Source organism: Pseudopipra pipra, chromosome 10, assembly GCF_036250125.1.
Source record: "Pseudopipra pipra isolate bDixPip1 chromosome 10, bDixPip1.hap1, whole genome shotgun sequence".
NCBI classification, from domain to species: Eukaryota; Metazoa; Chordata; class Aves; order Passeriformes; family Pipridae; genus Pseudopipra; species Pseudopipra pipra.
In genome coordinates this window covers 18567651-18595406 of record NC_087558.1, presented here as the reverse complement: position 1 = coordinate 18595406, position 27756 = coordinate 18567651, and the positions used below count along the sequence as shown (strand labels likewise).

The following is a 27756-nucleotide window of genomic DNA, read 5'->3' as shown; positions in this document are numbered from 1 at the left end:
ATTTATTGAATAAAATTTAGTAACAAATAGCAGTGATGATGTAACACTATATTTCAACATGTTTTACAGCACCACAATGTTATTCTAGTGATTATATTGTAGTTGGAATAAACATTACCAAATTTGAGGCAGATTTATTATGGTTTTAGACTTTCTTTTGCTTGATCCAGGAAACAGAGGATTTACACAGTAACTCTTATTAACATTAATGAGCATTAATTGCTTATCTCCCTTGTGTACCATGAGGAGTTTCTATCCCTCTGGCTGTCCTGTATGTTAGCACCTTTTAAGGTTTGGTTTGGGACTAGATTGTCCCTCCAGTTGCAGCACCGTGTAAAAGGAGGCACTGAGCCAGAAAAACGGTTCAATCCTTCTTCCCTTCATCTCTATTGCTCCTGAGAAATCACCCACTGCCAGTCATTTGGGAAAGAGGACTGCACTGCCACAACATGTGCAGTCTTTTTGCAGATTCGATGCTCTCCTGTGTGATTGAGGGCAAACTGCAGAGGCAGGTCAAATCTGACCCAGCCTTTCTGCCCCTCGTTCTGGCTGCGGAGAGCAAGGGTGCCATAAAAGACCTGAGGGGACAAAGAGTCTCATTTTGCCTTAAACTGGTAGCTATGATCTTATTCCTTATTATGTATATTCTGAAAAGATAGTCTCAGGTTTGGGACAAATAGGTTATTATCAGAGAAATTTGAATGTCTATAGGAAATAAATTCAAACCAGACTTTTTTGGTGAGATGCCGAACAGTGGGAGAAACATGCAATATTCTATTTGACTGGCCACTGATTCCCACATTTCTTACAGTCACAGAAATCACTCTATGATGTTAAGGAAAACCATTTATGGCATTTTCAGCTAGCCCCAAAACAACAGAGAAAAACCAAACTCCCAAGAGAATCTGTTCTTACATCAGCAGCCCAGTTCTGCAGAGTGCCATGGCTCTGGCTGTTCAATTCATGAGGTTTCCAACAAGCACTTGAATTTCTTACCTGCTTGTCAGTATCTCTAACGAGGAAAAGACTAAATCCTGTTTTCAGCTGTACCAGTGAATACCATTGAATTCAATGCTGTTGGCCTGGAACAGCTGATTTTCATTTGATGTTTACATGATGGTATCATTACACTGCAGGAATGGCTCTATCTTGGCCTGTGCAAAGTTTCCTTCCCCATTCTAAGATCAGTGTTTAACTTCTGTTCCCATATTTAATATTTTAATAATATTTAACATCTCAGAAAATAATATCTCTGAAATACAGTCCCCTGCAAACCTGATCTGTGATTAGATGGGTTAGTCTTTACCTTATGCACCAGCCAGAATCTCATAGACCGAGTGATTGATAGAAATGAGTAGAAACTGGGTGATGTTTCTCCACTATGAGTTAAATCTTCAAGTGCTTCAGAGTACTTTTGGGCAACAGAAAGGGGAAAAATACAGAAAACAGTTTCAGCTTTTCAACTTGGAACCTGCTTTGCTGTAATTTTAAGACACTGTCTAAAGCACAGGTAATTGATCTTAATGAAAAAAAGGCATTAATGAAAGTAATTGACAAAAGCCAGTATACCTGTCAAAGAAGAGAAACCTTGAAAAGAAACGGCAGGCTTTTGAAGGTCAAGGCTCAGTGTGGTGTAATCCCTACCATCTGTGTTCAGGCTGGTGCTATTCTCAGACTGTCATATGCACTCTCTTCTTTGAAAATAACAGACAAGGGGAAAAAAAGCTTACCCGACAGGGAGCCTAAATGTAGTTAGGTTGATAGAAAATGAAAAAGCACCACTGTATAAACTTAAGATGACCCCTAATTTTCCTTCCCCTTGACCTACACACGTCCACAATTGGTTTCAGAGCTGTTGTGGCACTGAGAATGAAAATAACTAAGCGACCAATAAAATGTAACAGCATAACAGCAAGTTGGAATAGTAGGCAACCATACCCAATGCAATCAGCCAAGCATTGTATTGGCCTGCAAACAAGCTAACTTGATAAAAAATTTCATCCTTTGCTTCAGTTTTTGAAGGAAAAGAGGTTCTTGACTTGAACCATAAAAAAGTTGGGGGCAGATTTCCTGTGCCATGCCAAAATTACAACCCTCCAGACTTGCTTGACTGTCACCCATGGTTTCATTGCCCTTTTGGATGTTCAGAATGTCCTGCTCCCTAAAGCTGTGCTTCTGGACATTTTTCAGGCAGCGGGGGGAAGCTTGACACACTTGTGTGGTCCTCTGGGATTCAGTGGCTGGGTACACATTCATTGCTGGATCTTCAAATCTCAGACACATATTCTCAGAAAATACCCGCTGGCTCACAGTCCACAAGCACAGGACTAGAACAGGCACCTTTGATACCCAGCACCCTAATAGAGGTACTACTCAGAACAGGAAAACTGGGTTCAGCACCCTGTGTTTTCTGAACATTAATCACCAGATAACAGAGAAATTAGCCTCTTTAATACTTGGCTTTGCATGTTGCTTGGACATCTTAGAAAGTATGAAGAGAGTCTTCTTCACCCACAGAATATAGTAGCTTGCTGATCAGGTCACTTTGTGTGGTCTGGAGTTCAAATCCCTCAAGCAGAGGAGGAAATTGAATTCAGGTTTCCCACACACTGACAGGATATATTAATCACAGAGTTATTATATTAAATAAGGGCATTAGCTCCTCCATGGCGGTTCTGGTTTGAAATAAAAGGTTTAGAAATCCAACTCCAGAAGCTGGAATAGAAATTCCAACCATCTCATCCAGGCATCCTCCTAGCATCCAAACACGAAGTTCTGATGAAGTACAACATTTAAGACATGAATTTGTTCTTATTAAATCATGTCAAAAGCAGAGCTGTCTATGTGCTTGCCTTCTTTATCTCTTATTCCTCTGTTTTCATCCACACAAAACCCTCAGGGAGCCTGTTCAGGAACTTGCTCCTTCCAGAAGGCCAGCTATCTGCAGTTTCAGGGACCTAGTCCTTTCAGGTTCTTTTCTCACTCTAGTCTAGGTTATTTCATACAGAAAAACCAAGGATGTGAAAGATTTTCATAACTTTTAAAAAATTCCAAAGTTTTGGAATTTACATTGAAAATACAGTGGATACATGGAGTCAGCAGACTGCCACTGTCTTGGAGGCTTTTTTGGTTTAGACTTTTTTGTTTAGTTTTTTATTCTGTGAAAAAGGTTCATCTATTAAAATGATAAAGGAATTTTTATAGACCTTTTTACTGCAGAGTGCCAGACCTATGAAACTACAAAGCACAACCAAACAGATCCCCCAGAAGTCATGTTGGGATATAGTGTGTATAAAAAATAATGTACATGAAAAGCTCGCTATTTCTATTATTTTTGAGTGACAAAAACTAAGGTGATGTCTCTAAAGAGTAGTTATAAATACTATATATGTTATATATATTCCTTGCTCCTAAAAAAAAACCACCAAACTTATGCCTCCGTGCACAAAGCCAGAACATACCACATAAAACATCCCTCTGTTAAATGGAGGTTCCTGGGAAAACAACCACAATAAAAATAACGTATAAAAAAGTAATAGTGTTTCACAAATGTCTAATTAAAAATGTTCTCCACCTCTTTGTTAAAAACACATTTTATTTGACTTCATTAGGGTGACCTAACCACTGTGCTACACCCTTGCCTGCCTGCACGATGTAATCAACAGAATCCATGAAAAGAGCATACAAGAGGCAAAGAATCAGCTTTCTCTCCCTGAGCTGTAACTGGCTAATCACCTTTAATCAATTAATGATTCAAAAGACATCCTGTTGACACTGTATCATCTAACCCTAGAGTAGATGCAGAAGTTCAGAACTGGATCTACATTGAAAGGTGCTTCCAGAGAAACTCCACTAATACCTTTTGTTTACTATTCACACTCACTCAAAGTAAACATTTATATTACTGGGTTTTTTTCAATTGTGACCCGAATGCAGCCTCTGCTAATGGAAGAAAGCATCTTGCTCAATGCAAGAAGGCAATCCTTCCTCTTATTTGCATTAATTAGTTCTTTCAATGAATTTAATTTCTTTATTTTCCCTTGCACGTGTCTCGTGGTGTGGTTTGATTGTACTGAAGCTGAACATGCCAGGTAAGAGAAACTGAGGGGCCTTGTAGCTGCATGAGCACACAGGAGCACACCCAAAGCACAGTTCATAGCTGCTTCTGCGGACAGCCCTGGAGGATCTCATTGCCAAAGCTATGCTAGACCACACCACCTCTGACAAAATTAGAGGTTGGTACAAAAAGCAAGAGATACCAGCAGGTCAAGGAATGGTGTTTGCTGGGGTACTCATTGAACAGCAACACAAGAAGAGACATGACAAAAAACAGTGAGACTAAATTGTAATCTCTTCATTTATAGCAAGCGAAGTTATATAAAGGAATTAAAACTTGAATAAATTAAAAATAAACAAATATTCTAAGAAAATTGCAGGTTCAGACTTGCATTTACTAATAGGAGAAAAGAAAAGGAAAGAAACAAAAAGGAAAATTGAAACCTAAAATTGAGATGGAAACGCAATGAAGCCTGGGTAGTCTGACACTCTTGTGTCCAGTGGAAAAAAAAGGCAAAACACACAGAGAAAGAAATGAGAAAGGAAATTCTCATTTATAAATTAATCTTCATTAGTAAAAATAAGGTTTTATTAAAATGCATAAAGAAATATTTTTCTATTATAGACTGCAAAAAAATCTTATTTTGAAATTTCCAGAGTTTGGTATTTTATGCACTGTCTTGCCAATCTCAAGGCACACCTGAAAAAATAAAGTGTGAAAGAAATAAAAACATTCATAAGGGGAACATTTCCATGCAGAAACAGTGAAAGAAGCCAGATGACAAACAAAGCTACTAAAGCAATAGAGATTTTCATTTGCGATGAAGCTCGTCATCCTTTAGGAACAAAATCTGACATTGGCTGGGAATAGCATTCTCAGCTCACAATTCTAAGCAGTTTATGTCAACATATTTTTTCTTTTAATCCTCAGGGAAATACTTTTGCTTTCTACTACAAGAAGTGTCAATCTGGTCAACATGCAGTAGGTGCAAAATTTGTATATTAGAGCATTATTGATACATTGCTTGTACTAGCTTCTATACTTTAATTAGATTCTCAGGAAAGAGAAAGAGCTGCTTTTTTGTCATGTGCATCTTTTGAAATGAAACATTTTACAGAATGAGCCAGGATCTCACGGGGTAAAGATCATTCTGCACCATGTGAGCAGGGACAGGAGATGTTCTGAAGTATCGCTTCTACATTTCAATTTGTCACTATTGTTTTGGCTCTCAAGTCCTGTTTGCTTTTTTCCAAAGCCACTGGAGAGCAGGCAGGAGTCACAAGACAACACACTTGCTGAGAAGGACTGCACAGTCCCACGCTCGGGCTGACAAGCTGGCAGTAGATATCTTTCATTCAGTATATCTCTATAAATTGCACAAAAAAAATGCCTGGGGAGCCTTGGTAATGAATACATCAACTTTTGCCCTGCACTGTAAAAACAGCTATAAGGAAATGATTTCTATGCTACAGAGGGGGTACACAGGCCAAAAAGAAAACACAACACTTGCCAGAAAAATAAATGCCCTGCTCCATCAGAGAGATGAGAGTGAAAGATAAAGTGGTCTGTTTTTTACTGGGTTTGCACGGCAAGGGTTTGGGAATGGGGGAGCTACAGGGGTGGCTTCTCTGAGGGGGTGCCAGAAGCTTCCCCTGAGTCCAATGGAACCAGTTCCAGCCAGCTCCAAGACAGACTTGCTGCTGTCCAAGGCTGAGCCTCTCGGCAATAGCAGCAGCACCTCTGGGATAATGTGTTAAGGAAGGGGAAAAATACCTTCACAACTGCACCTGGAGAGAGAAGTGAGGCTATGGGAGAGCAAAAGCCCGGCAGACACACAGGTCAGTGCAGAAGGAGTGGGAGGAGGTGAGTGGGAGGAGCAGAGATTCCCTTGCAGCCCGTGGAGCTGACCATGCAGCCCCTGCAGCCCATGGAGGTCCACGGGAGAGCAGAGACACACCTGCAACCCATGGAAGACCCCACACTGGAACAGGGGGATGCCCTAGTGAGACTGTGACCCTGTGGGGTGACCACTCTGGATCAGGTTTGCTGGCAGGACTTGTGACCCTGTGGAAGACCCACACTGGAGCAGTCTGTTCCTGAAGGGCTGCACCCCATGGAAGGGACCCAAGCTGGAGCAGCTCATGAAGAACTGCAGCCCATGGGATGGACTCTTGGAGAAGTTCATGGAGGACTCTCTCCCATGGGATGGACCCCACTCTGGAGCAGGGACAGACTGTGAGGAGTCCTCACCCTCAGGAGGAAGCAGTGGAAGAAACAATATGGGATGAACGGACCAAAACCCCCAATCCCAACCCCTTCTTCAGTGCCAGGGAGGAGGCAGAGAAAATGCAGAGTAAAGTTAAGCCAGGAAAGAGAGAGGGTTAGGGGGAAGATGTTTTTAAATGTTGGGGGGTTTTTTCTATTATCCTACTCTGATTTGATTGGTAATAAATTCAGTTCATTTTTCCCTGAGTCTGATTTGTTCATGACTAACTAGGGAGTGATCTCTCCCTGTTCTTATCTCAACCCAGGAGCTTTTTGTTGCATTTTTTCTCCCCTGTCCAGCTGAGAAGGGGAGTGACAGCATAGCTTGGTGGGCACCTGGTGCCCAATCTGAGTTTAAGCAGGATAAATACCCTTCCCCTTCTGACCAGGGGCAAACATCAACACTGATACATACAGTTTCCAGTCTTCCATCCGATGCTGCTTGTCGTTCAAGTGGAAACTGATTCAGGAAGTTCTTTCACTTAAGAAGAAAAGCTGGGAGAAACAAATGAGAGAAAAAACTGTCATGTGATTCCTTGTTACCAGTCACAGTTATAATTCTAATTTGTAAAATGCAGCATACTTTATAGAAAATCTCAGCTGAGAATGATCCTTTACTATATTTTTCTTAATATGTAAATAAGCGAACAGATGAGACCCAGTAAGAAAAAGAAGAGAAAACAAAAAGTTCCCAAGGTCTGGCTGGCTCTGGTATTTAGAGTTTTACTAATATATGCAATAAGCATATAGAGAAATAGGAGTTGTAGAAGATCCTTCCCAATTTCTGTACATGTTATGGACTGGTGAATTTGCTGTCCTATTCTGGCAAACCAAAGTTTTGCCATGTCCCTGCAAATACCAACAAGCATGTGGAGCCCAATATCATAAGGAAGAGCTGCTGCTCCCAGAAATCTCCAAATCTGGTTAGAGCTTTCCTCTGGCAGAAGTCCAGTTCCTGAGCAGCCTGTGGTCCCCACCTTGCTTATCCTTTGTCAGGTACCAATTAAATCTTTGCAATTTTTGTGCTGCAATCTGCTTGCAGAGTCTGGAGGAACTGGAAATGGGTATTGTTGGGATAATTCAGAAACAGCAGGAGTTTTGTGCATTGAACGCTTGTGTTTCTCAGCTAAGTCCAGTTTTCAACTAGCCACGGCTGAACTGAGAACAAATTTAACCACAGGATTTGAGTTTTGATTGAAACAGCTTTCTGAATTATTTGCCCCAGCTAGAATCCTTGCACAGACCCATGCAACAGAAATAGCAGAAGCATCTGAGACAGGGAATTACGTGTCCCATCGGCCAGCCGAGCTGGATGGGCTGCTCCATTGTACATATTTATGGATCTGAGTTGAACCCTCAGGGTAAAAGTGAACAAAGAATAGACTGTTTTTCTCCTAAAGCATCTGGGTGTAAGTCTTATTTTGCCAGCAACCGTGGTGTTTATGGGCATGTTTTACTGGAAACCTGCTGCTTCTCACAACGTTTCCTGAGTGACTGTCTTAGTAAAACTGCATCTGGAAATGACAAGCACACAGCTGTAAATCTGAAAAGCAGTGTGCAGCCCTAATAGCTAGCAGCCACAGCACAGCTGTCCTGCTGAACATTGGAAAGATTTACAAAGACAAAGCAGAGCAATGAATACATTTCTGAGTGCTCTGTGATCACATTACACCTCTTCCTCTTCAAAGATTTTTTTTTGTAGACATGGAAGGGACTATCACCGCTCTTTAAATTAATGCCTTAGGCAGGTAACCTATTACTGCTTACCTGCCTAAGGCATCCAGAATTTCTGCCCTTCACATATCTTCCAAAGTAATGGCTAATGCTGTATTATATCATTTCCATTCTCACCTGAGTTGGATCCATGACAAGAGCAAGGGCAGTAAAATGAGCCAACTTGAAATAAAAATAAAAATACTATTGTTACTGTGGTGTGCACCATTTTGTGCAATGTAGAGAGCGTTCATACAGTGGAATCCTCACAAAATACACATGCAAGAGGAAGAGATGAAGGAGATTTGTGCTTTTCATTATCATGTGCCCTAAGCTGTGAAATCCCATAACCACTCTGGATCTCAATCTCCTGGTGCTCTGAAGTGCAATTGCAAGGAAACAGTGGCAGGAAGTGCACAGGGGAAACAACCAACACACATCAGAAATACTGACTTGGCTGACAGGAGGAATCGTTGCTCCATTGGACCAGTCATTGTCAGGAAGGACGGGGGACTGGAGCCCAGGTTTTGAAACATGAACAACATGGCATATTGCCCAGCATTGCAATGAAATGTAGTTTCTCTCTTCTGTATAAAAAGCAAGGCAATAACCTACTCACTAAAAAAAACCCAAACCCAAATATTTGAATAATAATATTAATAATAAAATTATTAAAAACTAAAAAATATTTTTCATTCCTAAATCGAAATGTTCTAATTCTTTACTTCAAAATATTTTTTCAAATGCCCTGCAATTTTACAGAAATGTAAACACACCATCTCACTTGACTTAAGCATTTTTGCAGTTCCTGAAAAAAGTAACACTTAAACATATTAATATGTAGATGCGTGTTTGCGTAAAACTAGGTGTCTTTGGTTTTAACTAGATTGTTTGCATAAAACTAGGTGTTAATTTTATGCATATAAATATACATATACATATGCACATAAGTACTTAAAACCTGTGCACTTCTATGCTCTGTTTTGAATTTACAATGGCAGAAGACCGATCATTCTCTAACTGTTTTGCTGAAGGTGATCCTAGTGGATGTGTACTTAAACCTGAGCAAAAGCCGAGCTTGCTAATTTTGCATCTGACTAGTAATTTCATACTTACTGCAGGCTTCAGAGAAGGCTGAATACAGACTTTAGAAATTCTTAAACCCCCTTTCTGTGAACCCAGATATCTATATTTTTGATAGTTTTTACATAAAGACCTGCAAATGGCTTAACTAAATCAAATAAGCCTCCAGCCAGGACTTGTCTTTTATTTAGAAGCAAATATGATGTTTATAGGTTATTCATTGCCCTCCCATATCCCCATTTATTCCTTTATCTATTCTCTGTTTCTGGCATTTTTCCAATTTTACAGAATTACATTTTGCCTCCCTGAGCCGCCCCAGGATGTTTCCATAGAAGGAGGAGTTGATGAAGAGGGAATTCTCACCGTGTGCCCTTTTTGGCTACTTGTGGATTCAGGAGGTGCCAAGGTTGGGCTGGGCAGCAGCAGAAATGGCAGCAGTGCTCTGAGAGGGGATTGGCACAGTTGGGCTGGGCACAAGGTCAGTGGGGCTTCAGCAGAGCTGGGCACCACTCTGCCCCACGCTGCCCTGGGGACTCCCACTGCAGGCTGTGCTGCTGTGCAGTCACACTTCTCTGCCTCCCTCCTGCCCAGGCTCTTGCATCGTGGTGGCTTTTCCACCCAAAAGCACCCCCATGATGTGATCATAAAGGGCAGCAGGGGCTGCTATGCACTCCCACCTCCACACGCCCCAGAGCTGCAGAACTCGTGGGGTCACAGGAGAGACTATCAGGGCCCTCAAGGTGCCCAGATAAACGTGCTGCTCTCCCCTTTTCAAATAACATAAATGGGGTAAAATGGGGTCCTTGAGAATCACAGCTCTGGGGAGAAGGAACTGAAATGTCTCTTCTCCTTGACAGTTTAGTTTATTCCTATAATATGGAATATGCTTCCAGGACCATAAAAAACACTTTTTCTTTTTTTTAGTTCTTCTCTCCCCCTACTTTTAAAACCTTGAATTTACCTTTAGATTTTAAAACAGCTATGTAGGATTTGGGAAGAGTCAGCAGCCACTCTGAAATACCCATCATGATTAAATCCTCTAAAAACATTTCCTATTAGTCAGGCACAAAGCAGCTGGCTAGAGGCATACGACTGTGTTTCTCTGCAGTGCCTTCCTTTGCTCTGGCCCTCAGTTAACAGCGATGATAATGCTCCTCACTCAGTTTGTTTGAAGATTAAATTAGCTGCTATTAGTTCAGCTCTTTGAAGATGTACCCAAAGTGGGAAGTGCTAAGTATTATTAAATGAATTTTAGCCATTAGACCCTTGAGAAATTTTGTTGCTTTGTATTACTGCTGGAGCCACGGTGAAGCCTGGGCTGTGGTGCACATGAGCATCCCAGCCCCTGGGTCCCAGTGAGCTCTGCTAAGTGCTAAGTAAGAATTTCTGTCCTTAAACACAGTCACCTTAAAGACATTTAAAGGAGCAGGCTGTACACTGACTTTAAGGTTGGTCTTCACAATTAAGAGAACCTTTCATTTTCCAAGCGCTGTCTCGGAAAATTTCTCTGTCTCTTTTTAACTGAACTTTAAGGAAGCAAATTGTCTACACGATTTATTAAGCTGAACTTTGATTTAATTAAAAAAAAATATAATATGTCAGCCTGTCTTTCCAGTTTAAAGAAAAAGTAGCCAACTACACTTCCCATTAAATCCCTCCAGATTGGAAAGGGTGTAACAGAGGCGAGATTTGGGTCCTTATTAAAGCCCTCTAGTGGTAGTTATGCTATTCATCAATATAGGAAATTGCCACACTACTAGACTATATTATTTGGAATCTTTAATAGTAAGGTAGATGCAACTAATAGGATAGGAAGAAGAGAAAATGTTAGCAGCAAGGTAAGTCTTTCAATACAGAAATAATTGTGATTTATATAGAGAGAGTAGTAGAAATTCTAAATGCCAAATCATATAAACAGTAAAGGCAGCAAGTGCCACCCTAATCAAACTACAAGGCCTGTCCTCCAGGAACTGACAAGTGATACGGACTGAGAAAGCTTCTGCAAAATCAAAGCTGATCCAGTTCTCCTACTTACAGAGTCAGAGTATCTAAAACTCAGGATCTGAGAGTACTGGTGGCTTGCTGTGGAGAAGTTGCCAAAGAATGAGCTGCACTGGCAACACAGATAAAGGACATCTTTCATTTCTTAAGGCCATAAATCTGCCACTTTTCACCAAAATACCATTATGGTATTTTTCTTAGACATCTTTCCTTCCTCTGTCAAGTTCTCTTTCAAAACAAATACACAAATGATACAGTCTGAGGCAGCAGAGACAATAACAAAGAAGTATTTCAGTGAAAATATTGCTGAAATTACAAAAAAAACCCAGAGCTCAAATAAGAAAAAAAACCCATCGCGTCAATAAAATCAGTACCACTGCTATTGTAACTTGTCCTACATGATGGCTGCCTTTTGCAAAAAGAAACTGTCAACAAAATTAATACTTAATTTAAGATTAATACAGTTTTTATAAATATAATAAACATTACATTTTTTTTCTAGAAGAAATTTCAGGATTTTAACAATAAATTTGACCTGCCCAGAGCCTGTCAAATAACCAGCCTGCCTATTTCAGCCCCAGGGCTAATGGACTGTCCGTATATTCTGCACAGGATTGTACCTGAAGCTATTTCAGTTGTTGAATGGCTAAATAGTAGCTGACGTGGCTGGCAGAGCATTCAGTGTTTCTCAAGAGCGACTCTCCCAGAGTTTTCTGGGAGATAAAAGGTTTGCTATGATGGTTCTGAGTGTTTCTTCAGCGTCTCCTCTTAACCATCTAGAGGATTTTCTGGAGTGCTTACATGAATAGAGGTGCTTATTAGGAGTGCTCATTTCAAGAAAGTGTTTTGAGAGTGCAACAAGAATTATAATAGACAGTCAAGAGATGCTTTGGAGAAATGAGGCTGGTACTGGAACAGGCAGAACATCCTTGCTGAATAAAACATTCTTGCGAAAAATATCAAAATTAAGCATGACAAGAGATCATTTCCAGAAGGGAATGGTCTTTGCCCTGGGTACTTCACCATTACTTTTCTCATGTTCCATGAAAGCTCCAGTGTATGAATCATCTTTGGACTTTCCCAGAAGAGTGTTTAAGACATTTATTTGTATTGTAAACATTTGCTAAAGTAATTTTTAAAAGGGCAAAATAATAGAGTGGCCTTGATTCATACAGTCATAAAAACTAGAATAATAAAATGTATGTTGTTTTGTTCCCAGTTATGGTATTAAACAAATAAGACTTCAAGTAAACAAAGAAATATGCATCACTTACTACTATAAGGTTCTCTGAAAGTTACCTTTGAAAAAGGATGATCACTTGGTAATGTATAGGCCATGTCCAATAAAAATGTACAATGAACATACTGTGTGGCAGAGTTTAATTTCCTGACTCTTGTGGAACTTAAATCTCAACTTTAATAAGACTGTGCTGTTGCACAAAGGGCACCGTGAAGCAATGGCTACAATGCAAGCTGAGTGCAGAAAATTATGTTCTTTTCCTGGATCTGATTGGCTTCCAAATTTATACATGTCATTTCTACAGCTCAATTTCCTCCTTGATAAAAACGGGACTAACAATGGTTTCTCACCTTTGACATTCATGGATGAAAAGTGCTAAGTATTTTTAATTCATGAATTTATCAACCTCAAGCAGAGTTGTGACCTTGAAAATGGAGAAGTTCCAAAGAGTCTGCAGAGGCTTCTGGGGAGATCATTAGTGCTATTTATTTTAACAGGCAAGCACGTGGATGTTACAGTGATGTTGCAGGGCTGGAGGATGAGAGACAGCAGGACATGTTAGAGAACGTGGTGGTTTTCATGCCCAGACAGAGAGAATCATGAAAGCACAGCACTGAGCAAAGGTTGGAATAAGCCCATCGTACCTAAATGGAAGGGCCTCTCCCCTCCTGGGAGATGTTGAACAAAGTTTTGAAAAACTCTCCATGCTTCAGACCTATATCTTATGGATTAGTTACAGCAATCAGTCATAACTATTGATTAGCGTGGCAATAGAGGGGGACTCACAATAAAACCTTCTCAGTAAAAATCCCTTGAGAACACTTTTCTTTTTTAAAGTATTAAAATGATCAAGGAAACTGAGGTTGGGTTCTGTAAATCTTTACTAAAGAATGGCAAAATCAAGACAATTCATCATTTTGAGTTCCACAAATTCTCCCTAAGAACATTTTTCATATGGAAGTCAGCTTTAGTCCACTGGTATTTCATAATTCTATATAAAAATAGACCAATAGTTTGGCTTACAAAAATATTCAGTGCTTTATTGACTTGCCTTTTTGCCTTATTGCAAAGAGAATTGGAAAGCCCTTAGTGAGTTACAGCTGAGGGTTCTGCAGCTTTTCACTCTGCTCTACAATTTCCTTTCTGCTCTTTTAGCCTATGTTAATTGTGCACCATTGCTGTCACTGGAGCATGTGTCCCCTGCTGCACTGAATCACCAGAAAGCAGCTCTTCCAGTCCATCTGTGACAGCTCCAAGCACAGAGGAAACACTCTCTGGATACGCTGATTCAGTGTGGCAGGGGATAAGTGGGCTGGCAGAAGTGGCTTTGCGCATTTTAATAACTGACGAAGAAAGGGATGGGAATGACATTCAGGAAGTGAAACAGAGAATATAAATTTTCTCTTCTTGACTAGCCCAACAAGCTTGTTCTTAAGTTGCATTCTCAGGGGTTAGAAATTTAGTTAGGACAATGAAAACTGCATGCATCTCTCATAAAATATTTATATTATACCTCGTTGTATCTTGTATAACAGATGATATACATTTTACCGTATAAAAACATACCAGTGTGCTTCAAAAGGTTTGCTTGTGGCTTTGTTGTTGTTGTTTTGTCTTGCTGCTGCTGAAAATTAGTAGCTTTTCTAAAATTAGAGGATGCACAGAAAGAAAAAGAAAAGGTCAACCAAGCAAAATACTTTTCAGGATTACCCTACAGGTACTGCCAGTATCTGTGTGGGTAAATACCTGCATAATCTTTGGTGCTGCAGGTATATTCTTAAATCTGATATACACAATGAGGTTTTTGTCCACCAAAGAACTAGGTACTGTTATCTGTCATATAATGTGTACATATGAAATCTAGAGATTAATGCATGACATTTCTTCTAACAGTCTTAGATCGTGTTGCTAAAACTGGAAAGAAATTTTGGATATCAGGAAGAGACGGAAAATAATTTCTTTTCTTCTGAGCCTTCCACACAGATCAGACTGAGACTTCAACAACTTTTCTCACACAAGTACAACAAATACATCACAACACTTAAATGGAGCAGATATCAGTGGGACTCTCACATAAAAGCATTCTGCCTCATAGGGAAAATAGTGACCCTATGGATTTTTCAGTTACAATGAAGTTATGGCTTAGTGAATCCTAAAATACCCTTGTGCCCTGTCTTAAGCTGCTGTTAAGTATTTATGTTCCATGTCAAGCTATGGACCAGCTCCACATGGATGTGATCAAGCTTCTCTAGGAACTAAGGGTTGCCTTAGCTATTTATTTTTTGCTTAGTCTCCTTGACAGAAAGGAATTTAGGACACTTTTAACAGAAGAAGAATTGCAAGTGGGAGATATTAATATTTCTTCCCTGGTCTAAAATGCTTTTAGTGGCCTTAGGAAAAAAAAATAATCTCTCACCATCCCAGCAAATAAAAGAAAAAGGAAAAGCATTTTTGATAATGGAAGTTCACAAAGCCCTGTCAAAACTCTTTCTGACTTTCCCAAATTTGATTAGCAACATTTGACCAGCTGTAAAGATAGTGTGTGTGCCATAATCTTTAGCCTTTCAGTCTGAACTGACTGTAAAAGACTCATTTTAATTTAAAACATAAACAAATCTCTTATCTATCTTTCCTATTTTGGAAGATCAATGCAAACATAACTTAATAACTAATATAAGCAATAAAACTGCTGCAAGGAGAAATTTATAGGACATTAATCTCTAGATTCTGTATTCAGACTGGAAATGATTACATGATAATGGAGTAAATGCTTTGCTAAGTGAATACAAACTTAAATACTGTATATATCAAATGTGGACATGCTGAAGAATAAATCTGCAGTACATTAATTTACAGAAAGAACTTTCTTAAATGAAACCTTCTGAAATAATAAGTCCAGGGAAGTGAGCAGGCCATCATTAAAGGCCAGGAAGTAAATTCAATGTGAGTCTATTAAATGAGAGACAGCAAAGTTTTCCATTGAAAACAGTGAGAAAATAATGACAGCCTTTAAAGTTTCCCTCCACCAGGTAGGAATCAACTATTTATGCAGCCTGGAGATGCTTGAAATTCATTAATTAAAATGTTCTAAATTGTGGGGTTACCTGAACACAGAAGACTGCAGATTCTGTAGAAATACTTCTTCCACAAGGAGAGGGCATATAAAAATATATCCCAAGATGGTACTGTTCAGTCACCAGGCCTTCAACTCATCATGAAGGGACCCTGAAAGCTCACAGTGGTTTGCACATACACGTTCCACTCCTACACTCAGTCCACACCATTTAAAAGTGAAATTCTATGTAAGACTTAGGCTGCAATGCATCATTCATCTTTTTTATGAGAAAATATATGTAACTATCTAACAAATGTGGTTCCGCATGTAAAGTCCTGGTAACCAGCTATACACAAATGGAGATCATCAGAGGTCAAGAGGAAGTAAAATCCTTCCCACCCTGGTTGCTCTAAGGCAGTACTAGCATTGCAGTATGGCCATTTCTATAGCTCCAAGTCAGCTGTAACCCTCAGAGTCTTGTGAAGAGTTGGTAAGAAAGCCACAAACGAATTTCTTGTGTTATCTTCTGTCTGTCTTCTCAAAGCAATTCTATGCCAATTTAACTGGACAAACGTAAAGAAAGGTCTTTCCCCTTCTCCCATTCCAGTGACCTTCAGTTAAAATTATACCTGGTTACACTGCTGCAAATATCTTCTCTGTAGAAGTGAAACGAGGAAAATGGATTATTTAATAATTAGAATTGATGGTAGCCCATCAAGAGAAATTGTAAGATGCCATGGTGTATTGGGTTTGTGTGGCAAGGCTTTGGCAGTGGCAGAGCTACAGGAGTGCCTTCTCTGAGGAGGTGTCAGAAGCTTCCCCCATGTCCAACGGAACCAATGGCAGTTTACACAAATTAGGCCTCCCTACAAGGTGTTAAAGTGCCTTATAAAAAGAGAGGCCCAAGATTTCAATGGATTAAACATTGCTTCACTCAGTCTTGCTCAAGCTCTCATTCTGAAAATTGAACTGTGCCATTTACGTCAGTTCAGCTGCGCAACACCAGGTACAGCAACCTGTTTTTATAAAAGCACATCTTTGTGACTAATGGCCATCTATCAAAACAAAATGCTCACTTCCACTGATAAGTGTATTGCAGGAAGACAAATAGCAGTGTATTTGTTGGCAAATAACATTTCCCAACTTGAGGAAACAGCTGGGAAAGACGATTGTCAGACAGGTTTGAGAAGCACAGAACAGACAGGAGTAGCAAGAAAGGTGAGGAAACATGACCTCAACTACACCCAAACCACAGGCCACCCACATTAATTCTCCATTACTTATGGATGAAATAGGGATTAACTCTTCCCAGCTTATTTCTGTTTTCCTGCCATGCCTGAAAGCAGTGACCTGTGGCTGCAGCTTCTGCACAGGCTCAGGAAACTCCCTGTCAAACCCTCTGCATGTGTCTCACCTGAACCTTGGGAGAACTCCAAGAACACAGTAGTCAAAGTGTGTTGCAAAAAAGGGCCATGTCCATTCCTGGACACACAGTGAATAGGAGATCAAGGAAAGAGAACAATCCCCAAAGCAACGGCCAGTGAAACAGCCGAAAAAAACCTCACTCTTTCTCTCCATCTCACACACACAGAGCAAAATAAAGGAATGAAAAGATGCTAGTGAAATGAAAGGATAGAAATGGAAAAGGGTAAAGAGCAAGAATGTAGAAATTTAAAAGTAAAGATAAACAATGGGAAAAAAACCAAAAAACCAAAACCAAAACAAACAAAAACAAAAACAAACAAACAAACAAAACACACACACACACACAAAAAATACAAAAACAAAAAAACCCTGCCCCCAACCTGTCAAAAAGAGTTTTGGGAAGCTTAGCTGGGAAGAAAATCTGAGTAAGAAGGCAAAACTTCAACTTATGAGCCCCAGAGGGATGTCACAGTATTCTGTTAGTTTTCCATCAGAGACGTAAAAAAAACTGAGAGCGCAATGTTTATTGGTATCCCAATGTCATGCCACTGCTGGTATATATATGAATAACTGAAACCAGACCTATACATCTTTCTATCTCCAATTCTTTCCAGCTGCTTCTCTAAGTGTACTGTCACAATCCCTGGAGCAAGAGGTTTGCTGTTATCCCTTTGATAGCACTCACATATTTCTTTTCCAATTTTTATTTTGTAATGCTATGTTGAGAAAGCTATCATTCTATGTAGTCATAAAAGAGAGCTGAACATGGTAAATAGATGACCCCTTCAGTGTCAAAACTTTTGCAAAAATTGCTATTATTTCCCTGTTAATAAAAGTCTTGGTTTGGATTTTTGAAAGTAAACCCTTTTACAAAAATCTTGTACTGCACTCATCATTGGCCTCTTTTACCACACAGCAGCCTTAAGCAATCTGCAGTCAAAAATAATAATTTTCACTAACTTTCCATGAACCATTTATGGATTCCACCTGAACTGGAGTCATTATCAAATCAGCACAGAGCTACTCTGTACGTAAATTCAATGATGATGTCCTTTATTAAGCCTACAGCACACAGGATAAAATACCTTAATTATTCACAGTTTTTCCTCTGGTTACTTTTCTTTTTATTTTCCTTCTCACTCTTTCTTGAGTCTATCGCCAAGAGCTCAGTGTTTTTGAAAAAAATTTTCAGTATTGCAACTTTTGTGTATGTGCACTTTTAGAAGTGATTCCTGATGTTCTGTGCTCAGGTGGGAGGAAATGAGTGATAGGGATATTAAGGGCTCTTCAAGGTATCCAAGTAATTTTGAAAAATGTAAGCCAACCACAACTAGTTGACAAGGACTTAGCACCCATGTAGTTCATATTACAGGCTCTTTGAAATGATCTTCCATCCCTTTCAAGTCACAAGGTCCCCATTCATTTAAGCTGTGCAGGATCAATCCCATTAGGCCAAAAAATATGCCAAAAGACTGCCAGAAACTAATAGCCAGGACATTTGACAGTAACACTTAATTCCCTGGAGGAATATGGGGGTTTACCTGACATGAATAAGAGTTATGTCTTCAGAGAAGGCTTTTCTGATAAAGCCTCTGATGTATCAACTACAATCACTGTGACTTTTAGCTCTAAACAAGAGACTCTCATGCACATTTGCACCTTCCCACAGCTATTCCACACAATGCCGACATCCTGTTCTATTCCATATTGCCAAATTGCTTTTCATAAGTTAGGGTGGGGCTAATTTAACAAACTGTCCATCAGAAAGGCTTTGCAGAGTAAGGAGAAGTGACATTTTATATAAAGTGATATTTCAAACATGTCTTCATGAAAAATGTTAAAGAAAAAATATTCTAAAGAAAACGGACAAGTTTGTAAAAAAACCCCCATTTTTAATGGCACACAGTGGCCAACAGCAACAACAGTGGCTGAGGCTGGGACACTGCTGCAGAGCAGAGTCTGCTTCTCTCCTAACGACTGTAAGCCTGCGATGAACGCAAATTTGAGTGAGGAATTTGAGACTATTATTAGCTTTCATCAGTCCCTCTGTGGCTTATTCACGGAATCTGGACAGATCCCAGAAGCACTGCTTCTCAGCCCTCATTAGGCTTTGCAAAATGAGCCTCCCGTACTTGGAAATACCTACTTGGCACGGATTCTCTCTTCTCTCTCGTCTTTCAGTGGGTGGTTTTTTTTTTGCAATATTCAGGGTTCGTACTGGGCCAGACCTTTTTTCAGGAGAAGGGTTGAACCACACTCACAGCTTGTAACAGTAAAGGGAAGGCTGCTCGTGTCATTATTTCTTGCAGCTGCATACATACATCAACTAAAAACCTCTGCATAAAATGATGTTCTCATTCAAACATCAGGAAAAAACTCGTCAGGACTACCTTTGTCACTGTGTGCCCTCGCTCTCTTTGATACACATACTGCATCAGGCTCACTCACTTTCAAAAACAGAGAATCAGTGACCTGTGAAACTGTTCCTGATCTTTCAAACATGAGCTCTTTTCCCTCAGCCTCTAATCAAACAGAAAGATCATTTATGTAATGAACCATCCACAAAAGGCTTTTATTTAGAACACACAAATGTGTGTCGCTTTCTGCTCCTAGTAGACAGCACAGCAGCACAAAAGCAAATTCATGCGGATGAGCTGGCAAATAAATAGTCTTTTAACAGAGTAGTCCAATGTTAAATTCACTTGAACTAGGCAGACAGGAGTTAAGTTTGAGATGCTCAGTCTCCTGACTGGAAAGCTCAGGAGGAGATCAGCCAGAGATGACTTGTGTGAACAATATAGCATCCAAAAATAATTGGTTTGCCTGCTAGAGAAACAGACCTACCAAAGTCATGAACACTTTCTGTTTTGAAGAATGGGCATCAGTAGTGCCAGCTGACAACCTTCTTTTGGCTGGATTCTGACTTGTTGCCTTCAACTGTTTCATGGACCTTTAAAGTAATTCCAAACTCTTCACATTTAGTTCACCAAATTTTTCAACTTCAGAGAGATATATTTGATATTTATAGTCACTAAAATTGCAAGGTAATTTCAACAGACACAGTTCTTTTCTGTCTCATTCTTCATGCTTCTCTGACACAATTTCTACCACCAATTCCACCATTGTTGTATTTTTTTTCCTTCATTTAAACTAATTAAAGAAGTATCTTTGGTCCCATGGGGTGCTCATAATAGTAGCTTTTTTGCCTAAAGCACCAGTAAACAAAGAAAAAAATCAGATCAGTTAATTGACTTTACTGAAAAGAATTCTGATCTTTAAAGATTCATATATGAGTTTTTAGTGAGTTTTTTTCCACGTAGTAAGTTTTTTTCCCCTCAGAATTTTAAATGAGCTAGTTACCAAAAATTTGTAAGCAGATTTTGGTGTATTTTTGTGTATATAAAGGCCAGAAAAACAAAAAAACTATGATGTTAATGGGAGATTCAGTTGGCATTGAATATAACCACAACCAAGGTTTAGAGTTCTGCCTCATAGATGTTTTACAAAACTGACAAAGCCTTCCAAATGCTTCATAGAAAATATTCAAAATAAAGCAGCAGTATGTCATGTGTGCAATTTTTTGTTCTTTGAAAAACCAGCAATAATTCATTCAGTTAGCATCTTTAAAAACATACAATTAGGGTCTCTTTTCAGCAGTATTCTGTTCATTATTGCAAAAATAAAAATGAATCATGACAAGTGGACTCAAAAGACTATAAATATTACTGTTAATTTGGGGATATTCCACTTTTCTGGTGGTAAGAACTAAGAGTTGGGAATTTGCTATGTCTCAATGGAAAATTTTATATTAAACAGTTATCATTAGGCAGTACCAAGAAAACCGCTTGTTCTCAACATACTTTCCTTTCCATAAACCAGAGAGCCAGAATTTTTGCCCAGAAAAAGAAATAGGAATAAATGAATTTCATATAAACCACCAAATGTTTTTGGTCAGACCTCAATTATTTTCAAAAGCTTCATGGGGTGGTGGTGGTTCTGTTTCAAATTAGGGAGATGTCCAAGCGGCACACATCAGATCTGGATCTGACTTCCTCAGAACACAGGGATGCTGCGATCCCAGGCTGATTCAGTTTACTGTAGAAATAGAAAGCATATGCATAGATTTAACATGAACACAACCAAGGAACGCAGGTGTTTGTTTTGGAGCTTCATCTGCACTATTTCCTAGACAATGTCTAATTTGCCTGCTTCGAAACCACTGACTGGGCAAAGGGTGGCTTGCCCAGAAACAGTTTCTTCTTTTCTGTGAAGCCTAGATTTTACACAACATATCTGGAATCAGCTAGTTCCCAGTGTTTAAACTTGCTGCTACTCCCAGAAAAATTGTATTTCTCATTATTCCGTGATGTTGAATCACTAGTCTACAGCTGAACTCATCCATCAATCTACAAATCTTAGATTTTAATATGAAGACCCAGCTGTACTGCCACTGAAAGCCATGTTGTAGCTCTCATTGATGGACACTGCTCATTACCAAGGAATACAATGTATTTATAGCAGACATGCTTTAGAGCATTTGGAGCTTTGTACACATACATTTATATACTGCATAGCATTAATTTCTTAGCAATAGTAGACATGAGTCTAAATACTGCCATGACCAAAGCCACAATAATCAATAATAATGATGATAATGATGAAATAATCACCAATATAAAACTTAATTCAGGAGGTAATGGTTATAGAATTTTCACAAGGAGACCATGAAAAATTCAAGTACACACTGATACATGGAAAACAATGTGTTTGTAGCATTGGTCAAATATTCTGTATTCAAGCTGTCTTTAGTTTTGGCCAAATCAATAACATGGTTCCTTACTGAATGAGCATGCTAAAACCTTTCCTGTAAACCTTCTACAGGCAACATAATCATAGAATGATAGAATCATAGAATCATTTAGTTTGGAAATACTTTTAAGACCATGAAATCCAACTGTTGACCCAACACACCAAGTCCACCACTAAACCATATCCCTAAACACCACATCTCTATGGGTCTTTTAAATACTTCCGGATGTGGTGACTCCACCACTTCCCTGGGCAGCCTGTTCCAATGTTTGATAACCCTTTTGGTGAAGAAATTTTTCCTGATATCCAATCTATACCTCCCCTGGCACAATTTGAGGCCATTTCCTCTTGTCCTGTTGCTTGTTACCTGGGAGTAGAGCATGACTCCCACCTGGATACAACCTCTTTTCAAGTGATTGTAGAGAGCAATTATTTTCCCCCAAACCTCCTTTTCTCCAGGCTAAACACCCCCATCTCCCTCAGCTGCTCCTCATCAGACTTGTGCTCCAGACCCTTCCCCAGCTCTGTTGCCCTTCTCTGGACTCGCTCCAGCACCTCAATATTTTTCTTGTAGTGAGGGGTCCAGAATTGAACAAAGTACTCAAGGTGCAGCCTCACAAGTGCCTAATTACTGGAATTAATTCCCTTTTTCTCTAAATCTGGAAACAACCTTCAGAATTTTCCTACTTGATATTCCAGTCCTTTGCAGATTGGATTCCAAGTTTTTTTTCTTGGACAGACTTTAAACAAAGTCAAATACTGTAATCCAAAATTTTTTCTTACCTGACTGCATGATGCACGACAGGAGAAAGATGGAGGTGCCCCAAAACTGCCATTCTTCATTGTTCCCCCTCTTTTGTTTCCTCACCAGTCTTGTAATCCACAATAAAACCCTCTATTGAGAACCTTTCTTAGGCAGTTCACAAGTCCACCTCTAAAGTTTGTCTGAAGCTCTGGCTCAAACAGCTAATTAGCGATCTTACCTTTTATAGTCTCCTCTACCCCTTAGTTTGCTAACCCTAATCAGCTTTGCCCATTTGAATTCTCCCCCACATGCTCAATTCCAACTAAGCTGACATTTTGTCAGGCTGGTCAGCTTCTTACCTTCCTTTCAGTTAAGCTTGATAGTTTGATCACATAGTCAAGACACAATTACTCTGCAGGCAAGAACTGCAACCTTTCCACTGTTTACTTTGTCCGGAAAATACCAGAGTTAGAAATGCAGTATTTGAAACTTTTTAGAATGGATAAGATTTTCACATAGTTTAAAAGTGAAAGGCAAGAAAATATTTAAAAAACAAACACGAATTTTCTTGTTATGAACTCATTGTTCAGACAACATGAGTGGCTTTTTCAATTTATTGATCTTATACTTCCATCAAGACTGGCTCAAAGAGGAATACAGCTCTAAAATTTTACTACAGTGGAACTTCTTACTTTCTTATACTCATTTTTAGAGACAGTTTCAACCAGCATAGTATATATGAGGAAAAACAACTAAAGAGATCTGCACAATTTAGTAGCCAGGTTTAGCTTTTCTTATTGATTGTAAGTATGAAATAGACTATAATTGAATTTTTCAAAATTTTTAAAGATTAGCAACTCTACTGCTTCCCTAAAATAGCCTCTGGAACCTCAGAAAATATGAGCTAAAAATTTAGAGCAATTGCTCTGCATCATTTCTGCAGAGGAATGTGACTACTGAGACATTCACTATCCTTTATTTGCTAGACAAGGACAGACCTTTTAGACAATTGACTTCATCTATGCAGATTACTGACAAAGGATGTTAAAAGGTCACTCTAAATGGTGTCCCTTCAGGCCATTTGGGCTTGAGTGGTCCTGTCCACAACTTATTTGCTATAGTCCACTGCTTTTAGGTACATATGAAAAGAGCTTTGTGCAAAGCACATATTAAGACATCTCTGCATGACCTTCCTTTACTTTTTTCAAAGATTTTGGACAGACCTCATCTTTGTGGCAAAGGTCAAATGGGAAACATCTTGAAAAGAGCTACTGAAGCAACAAGGGAATGTGAATCTTTGTGCTCTTCCGCTCTCAGCCATGAAGCTACTGTACCTTATGAGTAACTTCGTGGTTCTTTGATCCTTTGAGATTATTTATTAAAAAATAAGCTTTTGAAAGCCCTCTTTATTTTCAGTTTGAATCATATAATTAAGGGGAAGAGGTGGAAGCACACTTAAAATGTATTCACTAGACTCACCTTTGTCAGTTGAGGGGAATGGTCTGTATTTACAAGAGATGAAATACAGGTCCACAAAACATAATCACAGAGAATGTATTGGTATTTGAAAATGACAGTTGTACTGAAAAACTTCATTTTGAGTAACATTTTATTACAGAAATCTGACAGTTCGGGAGGCTTGATCATTTGTGAAGTTTCTAATACTATATTCTATTCTCTTTCAGGATCCAAGACAAATCGTTCCAAGTCTGCCCAGCTTCACAGGTTTTAGTATGATTTTTTATAGTTTAAGATCTTACTGACATGCCCTCCTATCAATTCTGTTCCAAAGCAAACAGTTGTGTTTCTGTTACAAGAACTGTTACAATTTTGCTCTCAGTTTCAGAAGAAACCCCCCAACCTCATTGAGATAAGCAAGTCATGATATGTCATACCCAGAGCAATACCACATTTATAGGAAACACACTGCTATTAAAGACACCCAAAAAAGGTCAGCTATGAAAACAAGAAAACAAACATCATTTCCATGTCTAACCTGCTTGAAATGTTTAAGGTAGGAAACGTTCTTAAGCACCTCTCTAAGCAGAGGAAAGCTGCTGCTGTGCTGACCACATGCCCAAGGCTAAGGACATCTTGCAGTCCAGTATAGAGGGCTGAGCTCATGGACCAGGCAGAAGTGGCTCTGGAATGGATTTCTAGGTGACAGACTGTCCTCCCACAGCCAAGTACCACCAGTGTGGTTACCAGTTATGGCTTAATTTGAAGGTTTAAGTAGAACCAGCAGAGTCCTGTTGTGCCAAGTAATGAACAGATTCAGAAACATCTGTATTAAAGGCACAGGTTTCTTCTGAAATCACATTTCTGTGCCTTTCAAACAAAATCTTGGTGTCACATGGAGAACAGGCAGCCATTTCAAAAATAGGGAATAGGCCTTTTTGTAATTTCTGTAGCACACAGTGGTGCTTATGATTTCCATTTTGTAACACACAGAGAATATTTAATTGATGTAATGTCAAATTAGAGCTCTGTGAAATTCAGTAATTCTAGAAATATATCAAGAAAATGCACTTATCTCAAAAATCAAGCTGAAAAACCACGATCTGGCTTTTAAGAATCTGCCTGTGTCAATAACTCAAATTCTTTTTCCAGTGTAAAAAGCAAGATGTGCCTATTTAGTGTAATATGACCATAATGTTATCTAACAGAACTCCGTAGAACACATGAAACATTTGTCTTACAGTCCCTAGGTGAACACATTATCATTTTCTTCTTGTCACTCAACACTGAACATGTTAGATAACAACCTATAATAGAATTTAATATAATGGTTTCTCCAGTCAATATTGGGATGAAGACTGAGGTTTTTCTAATGGAATCTGAGTAGCCAAATCCCTTGGGCAGCATGGATGATCATATCAGCCTTAAAATTCAGCCAAGCAAAAAATTGTGTCAACATAATTTTAATATTGGAAAAAGGTTGTTGCATTCACTACCTTAAAATGAAAATTCTCACATAGAAATGTGTATTCAATAGAAGGGTTTTGAGAGAAATATTCTTTCCTCAAGGAATTTTTTTTAAAGAGAAAAATATCTTCCCCATTCACCTAATAACACTTCAAGATTTTCCATCTGCCCTCCTTTTCCTATCTTGCTAATAAAAGGAGAAGGGTAAATAAACAAAAAACCCCAACCTAAAATTATGTAATTATTTTGATTTTTAGCCTTTGTCTTTAGAATCATTTAAATGTGAAAAGAAAGGGAGACTTTCATAGAGGCAGGTTAGAGAGGTGGTTTACTGGCTCATTCGGTACCTACCTCACACCATTTCTGGATGCACAAAGCAGACAAAGCTCTTCCAGTGCAGAGGAAAACCTGACAGCTTCGCATGTGCCCCATCTGTGTATGCTAAAAAAATAGTCCCACCAAGGGTCTTTTTATGGGAGTGGGAATACAGCTCTTCTGCTACAATTCCCAGCATCAGCTGCCTGAGGCTGCACCAATATTACTCAGGTAGCAACTCCAATATGCAATTAGCTACAAAAAGATTGCTGATCCAGGCATTGACTTCAGGCACCCATGAGTAACCAAACATCCTCTTCACCTCTTTGATCTGGTCCTTAAAAATAAGCAGGTGATGATAGTACAGTCTCACCTATTGTTGCCTTTCCTCATACAACAATCAGTCACTTTAACAGAATTCAATCTGATAGACTTATCCTCAATTTTTCTGGTTCAATTAACTTGTAATAACCCAAACTCTCAAGGCAGCTGAAAACCAGTCAGGAATGATCTTTCATGTACACTAACATCTGATTCTTGGGAAATGAACTGTAATTATTGAAGATAGCTCTCCAGTTGAATCCATATACTGTCAGGAGGCAAATATATATTAAGAAGTTATTTTGAAAGTGCCAGGGACACGGAACCATAAGCATAAATTGATTTATGTGAATTTAAATGTCACTCTGTACAATATAATTCTCTTTTACTGATATATGTGTAAAAACATCTTACTATCAGTATTTTAATAATGCACAGATGTAGTGGCAGTTGTGACACTTTAAAATTTTAAATTATTCATAATAGTTATTGTGAAAGTTAAGCATCTCCCAAAATCAATATGCATTTATATTTGCTTTTTATGTACAATATAGAAAAAATACTGTTTCTATCCTATGATAATAAAAAATACATGCCCTAGTCTATAAATCTCTATTTATATGTATTTTTGTGGAGATTCCACCTTGAGAGTGGAAAAATATCGACACTCAATTGAAGAAATGGTGTCTTCCTGTAAGACCTTGCAGCATAAATGGGCGAGAAAGACACAGAATGAAAGAAAAGAAAGCTTTGTTATGAACGTCATGATTTGAGGCACTGAGGGAATAAAAGATTTTCCCTAAAACACCATGAGAAGCTTCTGACAGAAATAAGAAACAAACCAGAGCTCTTAAAACTGGAACCTTGAGTTCTAACCACATGGATACAAATGTCTCTAAAATATTAAAGGTTTCATAGGAAACTATGTTGTGAATTAATATGAACAGTTGTTAATACAATTATAGAGTTTATTTGTCATATCTGTCTTCTGAACTCCTGGCCATAACAAAACAGTTCAGGGTGGGGTGACCATCCCAGTTAAGAGAGTATGCAAGTGTATTTCAGGTACAGCTTTTCAAATCATATGATTTATTTTTTTTTTTTCCCCACTGACTTCCCCGAAGGTAACTTGGTGCTGATGCTTTACTGTTGAATGGTTTTCTGTAAGAGAAAGAACAAAATAGATTCTGGATTGATGAAAAAATAATTTGCTCTGAGCCTGAGTACCACAGGAAACAAGACTGCCTCTTAGCCATTCAAAAGAGCTTTGGTTCTGGAGAAAAAAAATTAAATAAAAGAGGAGGATTTTGGAAGGTGGATGTATTCCACAACTGTCAGTTTTGCCACACTGTGGGCTAAAACACGAATAGACACATTTTTTACTAACTTACTGCAAATTAAATGCAGCTGCTAAAACACTGCCTGGCTAATCTTCAGGTATGTTACATTTGAACCACATTGCTGAAATGTTATTCCAAATTAAGTCATGTCTTATGGCCAACACAGAGATCAGTCCAAGCAAAAAACATCAATAAAAAAGTGGTGAGTTTTACTAAAATGTGAAGATAAGTAAAGGGAATCAGCCACTTTCCCTCTCTTCCCTGTCACATACACACACAAAAAAATCAAAACAAAGCACAGAGAAAAACAAAAAAACTACTTCTCTTCAGAAATTGTAATGTAAAAAAAAAAAAAAAAAGAGAAAATTTTCACAATGCAACACTGGAACAACAAATAAGGCTCTCCAAAGGGCTTTCCCAGAACAATATCCCCTTTTAAAAAACATCAACTTAAAATAAAAT

At 38.8% G+C, this 27756-nt stretch overlaps 1 long non-coding RNA gene across 1 annotated transcript; it reads right to left on the bottom strand.

Moving 5' to 3' along the window:
* Positions 1 to 1311: 1311 nt before the first annotated feature.
* LOC135419763 (uncharacterized) lies at positions 1312 to 14030 on the bottom strand. Its single transcript, XR_010433137.1, has 3 exons — positions 13926 to 14030; positions 6738 to 6817; positions 1312 to 1411 (listed from the first exon to the last, which is right to left on the bottom strand). It is a non-coding gene; the product is annotated as an uncharacterized LOC135419763 (long non-coding RNA).
* Positions 14031 to 27756: the final 13726 nt, after the last annotated feature.